Source organism: Panthera uncia (genome assembly GCF_023721935.1).
Source record: "Panthera uncia isolate 11264 chromosome B2 unlocalized genomic scaffold, Puncia_PCG_1.0 HiC_scaffold_24, whole genome shotgun sequence".
Lineage (NCBI taxonomy): Eukaryota > Metazoa > Chordata > Mammalia > Carnivora > Felidae > Panthera > Panthera uncia.
Genome location: NW_026057580.1, coordinates 61,586,309 through 61,596,829, shown reverse-complemented (window position 1 = coordinate 61,596,829; position 10,521 = coordinate 61,586,309). Strand labels below are relative to the sequence as shown.

Genomic DNA, 10,521 nt, shown 5'->3' with positions numbered 1-10,521 from the left:
AGATGTTAATAAAGGAAAACAGTGTGGGCACTAAGAAACTCTGTATTATCTTCATAGTGTTTCTGTAAATATCAAACTATTCTAAAATTAAAAGCTTATTTAAATGTTAATCAATGTGTTCTAAGACTTTTCAAAAATCCATATAATTATAATCATATCATTTGGTCTAGAAAAAAATTGGCATCATTCAACATATATTCATGTTAAAAATTCTCAGCAAACTTGGAATAGAAGAAAATATTTTTGTCCTGACAAAGGGTGTCTAAGAAATACTCACAGTCAACATCACACTGTATGATAAAAGATTGAATGTTTTACCTCTAAGATCAGGAACAAAGCACAAATATTCATTCTCATCACTTTTATTTAACATTGTATTGTATTGAAAGTCTTAGCAGTACCCTAAGACAAGAAAAATAAATGTAAGCAAATTGGAAAAGACGAAATAAAATTGTCCCTATTTATAGATAATAAATTAGCAATCTAGAAAATCCAAATAATCTAAAAAGTTCACAAAATTAATAAATGAGTTCAGGAAGGTCATAAAATACAATTTAAAAACATATTTTAAAATCTTATTTCTATATTTTAGCATTGACAATGTAGAAACCACAATTTAAAAAGATATTATTTATAACAGGTAAAAACATTGAAATGCTGAGTTACAAATCTTACAAAATATGTGCAGGAACTGTAGACCAAAAATAAGGAATCACAGACCCAAATAAATAGAGCGATATACTATGTACTTCGTTTGGAAGACTCAACAAAGCAAATGTCCCCAAATTGATCTATGAATTCAGTGGAATCACAATAAAAATCACCTCAGAATTTTTTTTAAGTATCCGCTAACTAGTGTCAAAATTTAAATAGGACTCATAGGAACTAAAGCTACTAAAACAATCTTCAAAACGAAAAATATAGCTGAATTATTCACACTAACCAATATCAAACAACCTATAGTGTTAGATGCTGTAATCAATAACAGGTGGTAGTGACAAAAGTATAATCAAAAAGATTGATGGGATAATAGAGTCCAGAAATTAATCCACACAGGGGCTTTTTGGGTGGCTTAGTCTGGGTTTTGGCTCAGGTCAAGATCTCACAGTTCACGAATTCAGGTTGCGCATTGGGCCCTGTGCTGACAGTGCAGAGCCTGCTTGGGACTCTCTCTCCCCCTATCTCTCTGTCCCTCCCCTGCTCACTTTCTCTAAATAAATAAATAAATAAATAAATAAATAAATAAATAAAATTTATTAAAAAAAAAGAAGAAATTAATCCACCAAATGTGGTCATTTGGTTTTTGGCAAAAGTGCAAAGGCATAGCAATGGAGAAGGTATAGCATGTTTAACAAGCGGTGCTGATTCTATTTACATAAAATTCTAGAAATTGCAAACTAATCTATAGTGCCAGAAAACAAATCAATCATTGTCATATAATTGGGAGATAGGAAAGATTGCATATTTGGGGGAAGATATAAATGTTGGGTATTTTGATATTGGTAATGGTCTCTTGGGGCATATGTACAGTTTATTGTATGTCAATTATACCTCAATGTATACAAATTTTCAAAATTATAATGAAAAAAAACCCATACTTCATATTGTTATTTTAGTCCAAGGTGTGCATCATTCAATTATGTAAACAGATACTTTAACACACAAAAGCAATTTTTTTTAAAAAAGAACAGTTATTAAACAAATACATCAGGCAGCAAATTAGTGCTTATCCCACTTTATCTTTACTACTACCCTTTGAGGCAGTAACTTTATTTTAGAAATAGATTCAGAAGTTCAGAGACATTAAGTAACACTGCAAATTACAAAACAATGTCTTGGGTGCCTGGGTGGCTCAGTTGGTTAAACATCTAACTTCGGCTCAGGTCATGATCTTACAATGAGTTCGAGTCCTGCATAGGGCTCTGTGCTGACAGCTCAGAACCTGGAGCTTGCTTCGAATTCTGTGTCTCCCTCTCTCTCTGCCCCTCCCCTGCTCATGCTCTGTCTCTTTGTCTCTCAAAAATAAACAAACATTTAAAAACAAACAACCAAAAAAAAGTCAGAGGAAAGTTTACGATAATTGCTGAACTGAACTTTCCTAATAAAATGTGTATCTCCCTAACAGTGTAGTTGGAATGTTTGGATATGACACCATCAGATTTGTAAGGGTGTGATGGGAAGAAATAATTGCAAGAAGACCAGATAGGTGGCTAACTTCAGTATTCTATACAACAAGCAATTGCAGTCTGTACTGGGACAGTGGAAATGAAGATAAAGGGATATATCCAAAATATATTTATAAGAAAACTCACTTATACATACATATCCCAGTGATTTTGTGAACATGACAAAATAGTTTTTGTTGTTTAGAGCAAATAAAATTATTAATAACAAAATTAATTACCTTTGTTTAATTTATTTCGGTCTCTTTGAATATATTAAAGTTATAGTCTCTAAATATTGCTTCATCTTAAATCTATCATTGGAATTAATTTAACTTACATTTATTAAGATACTACATTGTTCATATTGCTTGGCTAAGAAAATGTAATGAAAGCCATGTTATTGAAAATATGATCCTAACAAATACCAAATCCAAACACGTTAATTATCTGTGTGGATTTCAGTTATCAACTTAGTATCAACACCATCTGCTTTCAGGAACTACAATTCCCTAAACACCTTTTGGTATGATAACTGGATAGAGTCTGCTAATGAGCCACTATTAGGATATTTGTAAGGTGGAAGAAAAGGAGAGACCAGTGTTCTTCAGATGCAGTTGTGGGTCTAGGGCATGTTCAAAGCAACTCGCAGCAGGCCCCTGTGAAACATTTGCTTAGATATTGTAGCTTCTGGGGCTACCAGGGTCTCCTTCAGAATCATTGGTTCCTGTGTAATAGCGGGGAGCTCCCGGTAGATTCTTGATACTTAAAACAGCTGCTGTGGAAGACCTCTTGTGAAACCACCTGATTTGTCACTGCAGGGGAGTCCTTTAATGATAGCTTCTGGCTTCCTTGATCTATACTCCGTCCAACCCATATAATGGGTGAGTTAAGTGTCTAATCCTCTGTATGCAACATATACTTGAAATAGAAGTAATACTTTCTGCTTCTCCTGATGGAGCTCCAATTCAAGATCTAATTTTAGACTTTATTAGACTACTGTAAGACTACTTCAGGTACATTGTTAGGTTTTTACTGTTTCCCCACACCTCTATATACCTATATAAAATTATCTTTACGTGTTCATTGGACTTTCGAATATATATATAGGTCCTTTTATTAGACCCACAGTTTTTAAACACAGAGATATTTACCTTTGGATCTCAGTCCCTGGAACTGCTGGGCCTCTGCCTGGCACTAGCAAATGCTCATTTAGTGTCTATTAATTGTTTATTGAAATGTTTATAGCATTAAGTGAATTTATTTTTACCCAAGGATCGGCATTATGCTATCTATTTTGAAAATAATAGAAAGGGTGTTAAGACAGTATCCACATGGACTGGGGAAGTATAGAGATATGTTTTATATAAAATTTTATATTATCCTACCATCTATATAGTAAAAGAATCTCTGTAACCAATATTGGAGAATTAATGGTGTGCAGCCATAGTTTTATTATTTTTAACAGGCCTAAAGTTTGAGTAACCCATAATAGTTTTTGATAACTTAAAAAAGCAAGAAACTTATCTCATTCACTTAAAAGAGAAATATGAAATGAATTTCATGAAGAAAAATTACCCAGGGGATAGTCAAAATTTTGCAGTATAAAAGACTTACCCATTCTCCCTTTATTAGCTTTGTAGACATAACTGCAAAATTAACAAACCATGAAATTCAACACCACACCAAACACTAACAGATGCCTGACTTTGCAGTTGCTAGAGCAAAAACCCACAAATATATTTCAAGAATTGGAAGAGAGATCATTTTGCTTCCTTTGAACATTCATGCATTTGCATGCTTTATTCAGAGCTATTTAGAAAAGATTCCTATTAAATGTACACGCCAGATCATTGGTGCAATATAGGAAACATTTCAAAACTCATTGAAGCGTTGCCATCATGTGTCATACTTGCAAATATAAGTTGTAGACAACAGTGATAATCACAAATGTTTTATAGAGAAAAAAATTAAATGCCACATCTTTGTGTGTTATTGCAGATCTACTCGCAAGGGCTATGTCTCTTTCACTTGAGATATTAAAATTATAAACAAAATTTTATCTCTAAAATAATATGGTAATTATTAGTAGATTTTTTCCTTAATCATAATATTACCAACATTAATTTTGTCAAGAATTTGATTGCTTTATGTTTATAATTCTTTTCATATACTTGAACTTTATATAAAATTACTTTGAAATTATTGAGATGAAATTTAGTCCATTTATAAATCAATTACTGCCTTAGAAATAAAACTATGCTCTTTGATCCATATATTCAATTCTTAGGATTTTATCCTAAGGACAGAATCAGAGATGTAGAAGATTTATATACAAATATGGTCAGTCACATATTGATTATCTTTGTAATAGTGGAAAAATTATAAATAAGCTAAATATCCAGTGATAGCAGAATGACTTAATATAATTTATCCATATAACACACCATGCAGCCATATCTGTATTTTAGAAGAGACTGTTAAATCACATGGAGAAAATGTTTACATATCCTTTTTTTTTTACTGACGTTATTTCACTGTATATTTTTGTCTCCCCACCATTCCATCTGTCTGACTACCACTACTACTCTGTCCTATCATAACATTCCATACATACTTAAAACCAAGAAAAGGGCAGAGGAGCTCCATCTTTAAAAACTAAGTAGGCATTTCGGACAACACATTCTTGGCAATGGAACCTGGACAACATTTATCAGACACAGTAGGGAAAGTTCTCACTCTGCATTATAAAAAGGATAGCCATGTATCAACTGTTACAGAAAGGCAACAAGACAGAAACTTTAACGAACTGTTTAAACCATTTTAAACTATTTTCTTTAAAAGACTTCTTCCACTTCCAGAGATCTTGAATAGCCTCTTGGTCAGTCATCCAGAAGCAATTACAGAATTGATGAACTTGGCTTCCACTTTGGGAAGAAAACCACCTTTTTCTATACTTGCTAGCACTTTTGCTTTAATGTCTTCTATGAAACTAGATCCTGTCAGTGTTTTGGTAGTCTTTTCCTGGTTTTTGAAGAATTCTTGACCTTTTGATCTTGGTCTTGATGATTTTGAGTCTTTTCCATTCTGGTTTGATTTTGTGCATTTTTTGGCTAGAATAGCCATATAGATTTTGAATGGAATCTCATGTAGATTTCTTTACTGGAGGCTTTTCTTCAGCTTCGTCATCATCAAATTCATCATTATTGTCATCATCTTCATATCATTTTCATCAGCAGCAAGTTTTACTTTTATTCTGTGGAAATTTGCTACCACTTCCTGGGACAGAAGACCTTCCAGCTATACTATGGAGTTTCACATTCTCTTCCTATTCATCTTCTGACTCTGCATCTTCCTCCATAGCTACTAAGTGCTGTCTACAAATATGCATGTGCCCTGAACCAAATTTCAACCATAAGACCACAGGTGGTATTATTTCACAGCCCCCAAGGGAAACTATTGGCTGTACAGATATTTTCAAAGTGACTTTAATTGGACTGCCTTCATGATTCCTTATCTCTGCTTCAACAATGTATAATCCATCCTTTGCACCAGCCCCAAACTGACCGTTCTTAAAGATGATTGGTGCTCACTTCCTTCATTATCCACTGTAAAGTGATAATCTTTGTCAGCTTTTAGTTAACAACCAGAAAGATAGCTCTGGGGCTTCAGAGGACTCATGTCCACATCCACTGAGTCTTCCATGGGGTGTGGTGGCACATACATAGATGGGAGAGAAGGCTGACAGAGATAAACGATTACTGTTCCAGAGAACAGCTATGTAGGACAGAATCACAACATGAAAATCTTTACATTGTAATGAGTAATTAAGTACAACCACAATTTTTAAAAGGTTATGAAATATCACCTCCACCAAAAAGGTTATGAAATATTATTGTGTATAATATGAATACACAAACATACACTCACATTCACAAATGAAATCTGTGGCTGGTGTGTAAAGCAAAATGTTAATAGTGGGTCTCTCTGAGAAGACATAGGTAGGTCTTATCTCCCCCTTTGTACATTTCTGTCTTTTAAGATTATCTATTGTAAACATTAGCAAAAATACAAATAATTGCTGTTGTTTTAAAAATTTAATAACAGAACATAGTTTGACCTGCCAACAACTTGCACAATAATCAAAGTATTTAATATTATGTGAATTTAGTATTATATGAATTGTGTAAACAACATTATGAGACCAACATATCTGTAAAGTCTTGACTTAGAAATTAAGAGATTACACAATTCTTTATATAATGATCAGGTACAACGTTTCAGAATACTTGAAGTGTTCTCAATCAAATTCAATACTGATCGCAGAAATATCAATTTCCATTAATATGCTAGAGGTAAGAATTCAGTCATTATTAAAAAAAAAGAAAAAAGAAAAATGCTGCTATAGGTTAGGTACTATGGTAAAGATTAAACATTTTTTAATTTATGTTATTTAAAAATATCAAGTATTCAAAAGGTTATCAAATAGCTTCAAGTACAAGAGAACTCCTAAAAAGTATACCTACCCATATAATTTGTGGAGGCTTCTCAGAGAAAAATGTTTGAGCTGAGACAAAAAATGAATGGAATAGATTTAGAATAAAACAGCATTTTGAAAAGACAGTAGCTTTGGCTAAGATGCAAAATTGGAATCGTGAACATGTAAAGAACTGTAAAATCCCGGCATTGGAATGAAGATGGCATTGACAGAGAATGCAGAAACAGTGTTTCTGTGATAGTAGCTGGACTGCCTGTGAAGGCAGTGTCTTCCACTATCTAAAACAGGTGGTCTTTTATTCTGGGGACAATGGGAAGCCACTGCTTAGTTTTTGGTAAAGAAATTCCATTATCATATATATTTTTTTCAATATATGAAGTTTATTGTCAAATTGGTTTCCATACAACACCCAGTGCTCATCCCAAAAGGTGCCCTCCTCAATACCCATCACCCACCCTCCCCTCCCTCCCACCCCCCATCAACCCTCAGTTTGTTCTCATATTTTTTTTTTAAGTTTACTCTTTTACATTGTAGAGACTGGATTGAAGGAGGAGGGATGTTGATATCAAATGGATGTTAGAAGACTACCAATAAATTGAAAAGGATGGTGACCTGGACCATGGTTGTGGCAATAAAGATGGACTGTAGTAGGCAGACTGGTGAGATTTGGGGCTCATAGAGTAGAAGAAATCATGCATGACTCACAAGTTTCAAGCTTGAGCAACTGTGTAAATGACAGTGCTATTTATTTAAAATGAACAACAGACATGGGGAAGATTTAGAAGAAGGTAATAACTCTAGTTTAATTTGAGCTATCTTTGTGATAGGTAGGTGAAGATTTTGAGTAGGTGGTTTGATATTTATGAATGGAGCTCAGAAAAAATGTCTAGTTTCAAATGTGTGTGTGTTACTGGTAATTAGAAAACACCCAAATGCGTGTTACTGGAGATAGTTGGGCAAATTTCACTCTGAGGCCATGGGAATCTCTTATAACTTGCCATTCAAATAATGATTTTTAATTTCTTGCCCCTGAGGAAAATATAGGATTAAGAAATTACACATATTAAGTAAAATATACAAATAATTGTGTGAAAAGGGAAAGAATAATAATATTGTCAAAATTCTGGTGCAAAATTTTTGTGTATGTGTGTGTGTGTAGTAGAAGTAGGATAGTAAGAGTAGGATGTTCCTCTTAATCTTGCAAATGAGATAGGAAGGTTGGGATAAGATGTCACTAATAAATCTATTCCAAATGTTAATGGAAGTATGTGATGCCTGGGGCCTGCCATTTCTGTCTCAAGAATTATGATAAGAATGAATTAAAATACTTGCCCAATTTGAAACAAGTTCCCAGCTTTACCTTGAGAGCTTGTCCATGAAATGTAGATAAATCCTTCTTTGTCCACCCATTTATTAGAGTTAGCTCATCCATGGTTGCCATGAATGCTCGGAAATCTCTCCTGGGGTAGAGGACTAAAAGCAGTGCTGGTGACATCTAAACATTGTTTAGCATTTCCCTGAAGTGGAAGCAAGTAGTCTGTTTAAAACACGACAAACAGAAACCCCATCTCTTGAAATCCTAAAACATTCATTACGTTATGTATAAAACCAACAGTGCATGTTCTATGTCTTTATTAAGATCTTTACTACTTCCAAAAAATCCTTATGAGCACTACCTGTATTATCTGAGACCCTAAATGCATTAGAATATGTTTCTATGAATTACAAGTTGGATAAATATTAATTTTGTGGGGTATTCCTTGTACTCCTCTAAATATATATATATATATATATATATATATATATATATGTATGTGTGTGTGCGCGCATGTGTGTGTGTGTGTGTACACACAGCTTCACTATTTCCTAGTTTTAAATGTAATTGTGGAGAAGTCTGAGGTCAATCAGTCTGATTATCCATGTCACTGTTTTTTCTTGCCCTGATAGCTTTTATTTTATCTTAACATTTTAAAGCTTTGTAACTTCACCCAAATATATCTTCATATTGCTGATTTTCTGTGCAGTTTTTTCCTAAAACTTTTATTTTCTTTTGAGAAATTTCTTTCTCTCATTATCCCATAGAAATAAAAAAAAGAAAGAAAGGTAAACATCTGTCCTCTATTTTGGTTCTGATTCTATCAGCTGATCATCCATCTTTTTCTTCCTTACTTGAGTTACATGGGTCACTGTGACATTGCCTTTGTTGTGACAATTCCCCACTGTGCTTTAATTCTTCTCATCTACATGATTTTCCTCTCTCTAGTCTACATGTTTATTTCAGAACTTTTCTTCATGTCTTGATTCATTATTAGGTTCACTTCTATTCTTCCCGGTTTTCTTTTTTTCTAAGTTCTATAATAGTTTTGCTTCAGTTTGTTCCTCAAAGTGGATCTTTCTCTTCTATGTCAAATTTCATAGCCCTTGAACAGTCTTATACTTGTTAGTTTTTTAACCTTCATTGTTATTAAGAGAGTATAAATATTTACTGTTAAATTATTTGTTTCTCTCCATAAAATATGTGGTCATCTGTCTCTTGTAGAGTTTATGATACCTCTTACTTAAAAAAAAATTTTTTTTAATGTTTATTTATTTTTGAGGCAGAGAGAGACAGAGCATGAACGGGGGAGGGTCAGAGACAGAGGGAGACACAGAATCTGAAGCAGGATCCAGGCTCTGAGTTGTCAGCACAGAGCCCGACATGGGGCTCGAACTCACAGACCGTGAGTTCATGACCTGAGCCGAAGTTGGACGGTCAACCAACTGAGCCACCCAGGCGTCCCATTACCTCTTACTTCTTAATATTTTGCGCTATTTCAGTGTATTTGCTACTTTTTCTGTTTATTTTTAGGTAAAGAGTTTTTATGTTTTTCATTTAATTCAATATTTTCTTCCCAAATATATCTTTACTGTATCATTTCTCTTGTTTTTACTACCATAAAAACAAGTTGTTATTTGTACAATTACTTCAAAACATCAGTTTGAAGACTATGGGCTGATGGTCTTTATTCTGTGTTTCATTTCTATATAGCTAAGGGATATCAGGTCAGAGAATGGGGAACCATATATCTTATTCTAGTCTTCTCTCAACTGTCAGAGTTCCTTGGGAGGGCCATTGTGTTTTGGAGTGCACATTAATAACAGATGCAACAATAAGCATTTACTTCTGCCAGGGACAAAAAGTCCATTCCTCTAATTCTAATCCCTTTTCAGCTACTTTTGCAGCTGGAATTACAGGAAATAGATAAAACTTAGGTACACTTTTATTTTAGCCTACTGTTATTTATTTACTTTTTGGTAATTTCTGTCATGCAAAAGCAGGAGTACGCCCAAAGTCACCCAAATGGTTGGGGACTTATTTGAGGAAATAAAAGTCCAGTGTGGATGAAAAGCAAGGAAAAAGACAGTGTGGGTGAAATGGAAATGTTGAAGTTGAAGAAATACACAGTAGCAGAAATACACACATAGTTTATGCAGTCTATGTATTAAATATTTACAAGGGTTTCAGCAGGTGTTATGATGTCATGATTAGGTCAGTATTTTTAAAGGATGTATCTTGTTACATATGGATTATAAATTAATAGTGTTGCTGATGAACAGGGCAGTCAAGCCCAGGGTAAAATCACTTTTATTTGAATGGTATAATGAAAATTGACAGAAGCACATGTATTTATGATTGATTTAGTTGGCAAGATGATGGAACTTAAAGAAGCCTAATTAGGAGATATAAATTTGGGAAATACTGACATCTGTAGTAATTAAGACTATAGGTGTGAGTTCCCCTAGAAATCTAATATTGATTGAGGAAATCTGGGAGCTTAGATCTGAGCCTTGCTAATTCCCACTATGCAAAGAGATGACAGA

At 33.8% G+C, this 10,521-nt stretch overlaps 1 pseudogene; it reads right to left on the bottom strand.

The window, feature by feature from the left end:
• Positions 1–4,929: 4,929 nt before the first annotated feature.
• LOC125939117 (nucleophosmin-like) lies at positions 4,930–5,867 on the bottom strand (annotated as a pseudogene).
• Between the last annotated feature and the right edge of the window lie 4,654 nt (positions 5,868–10,521).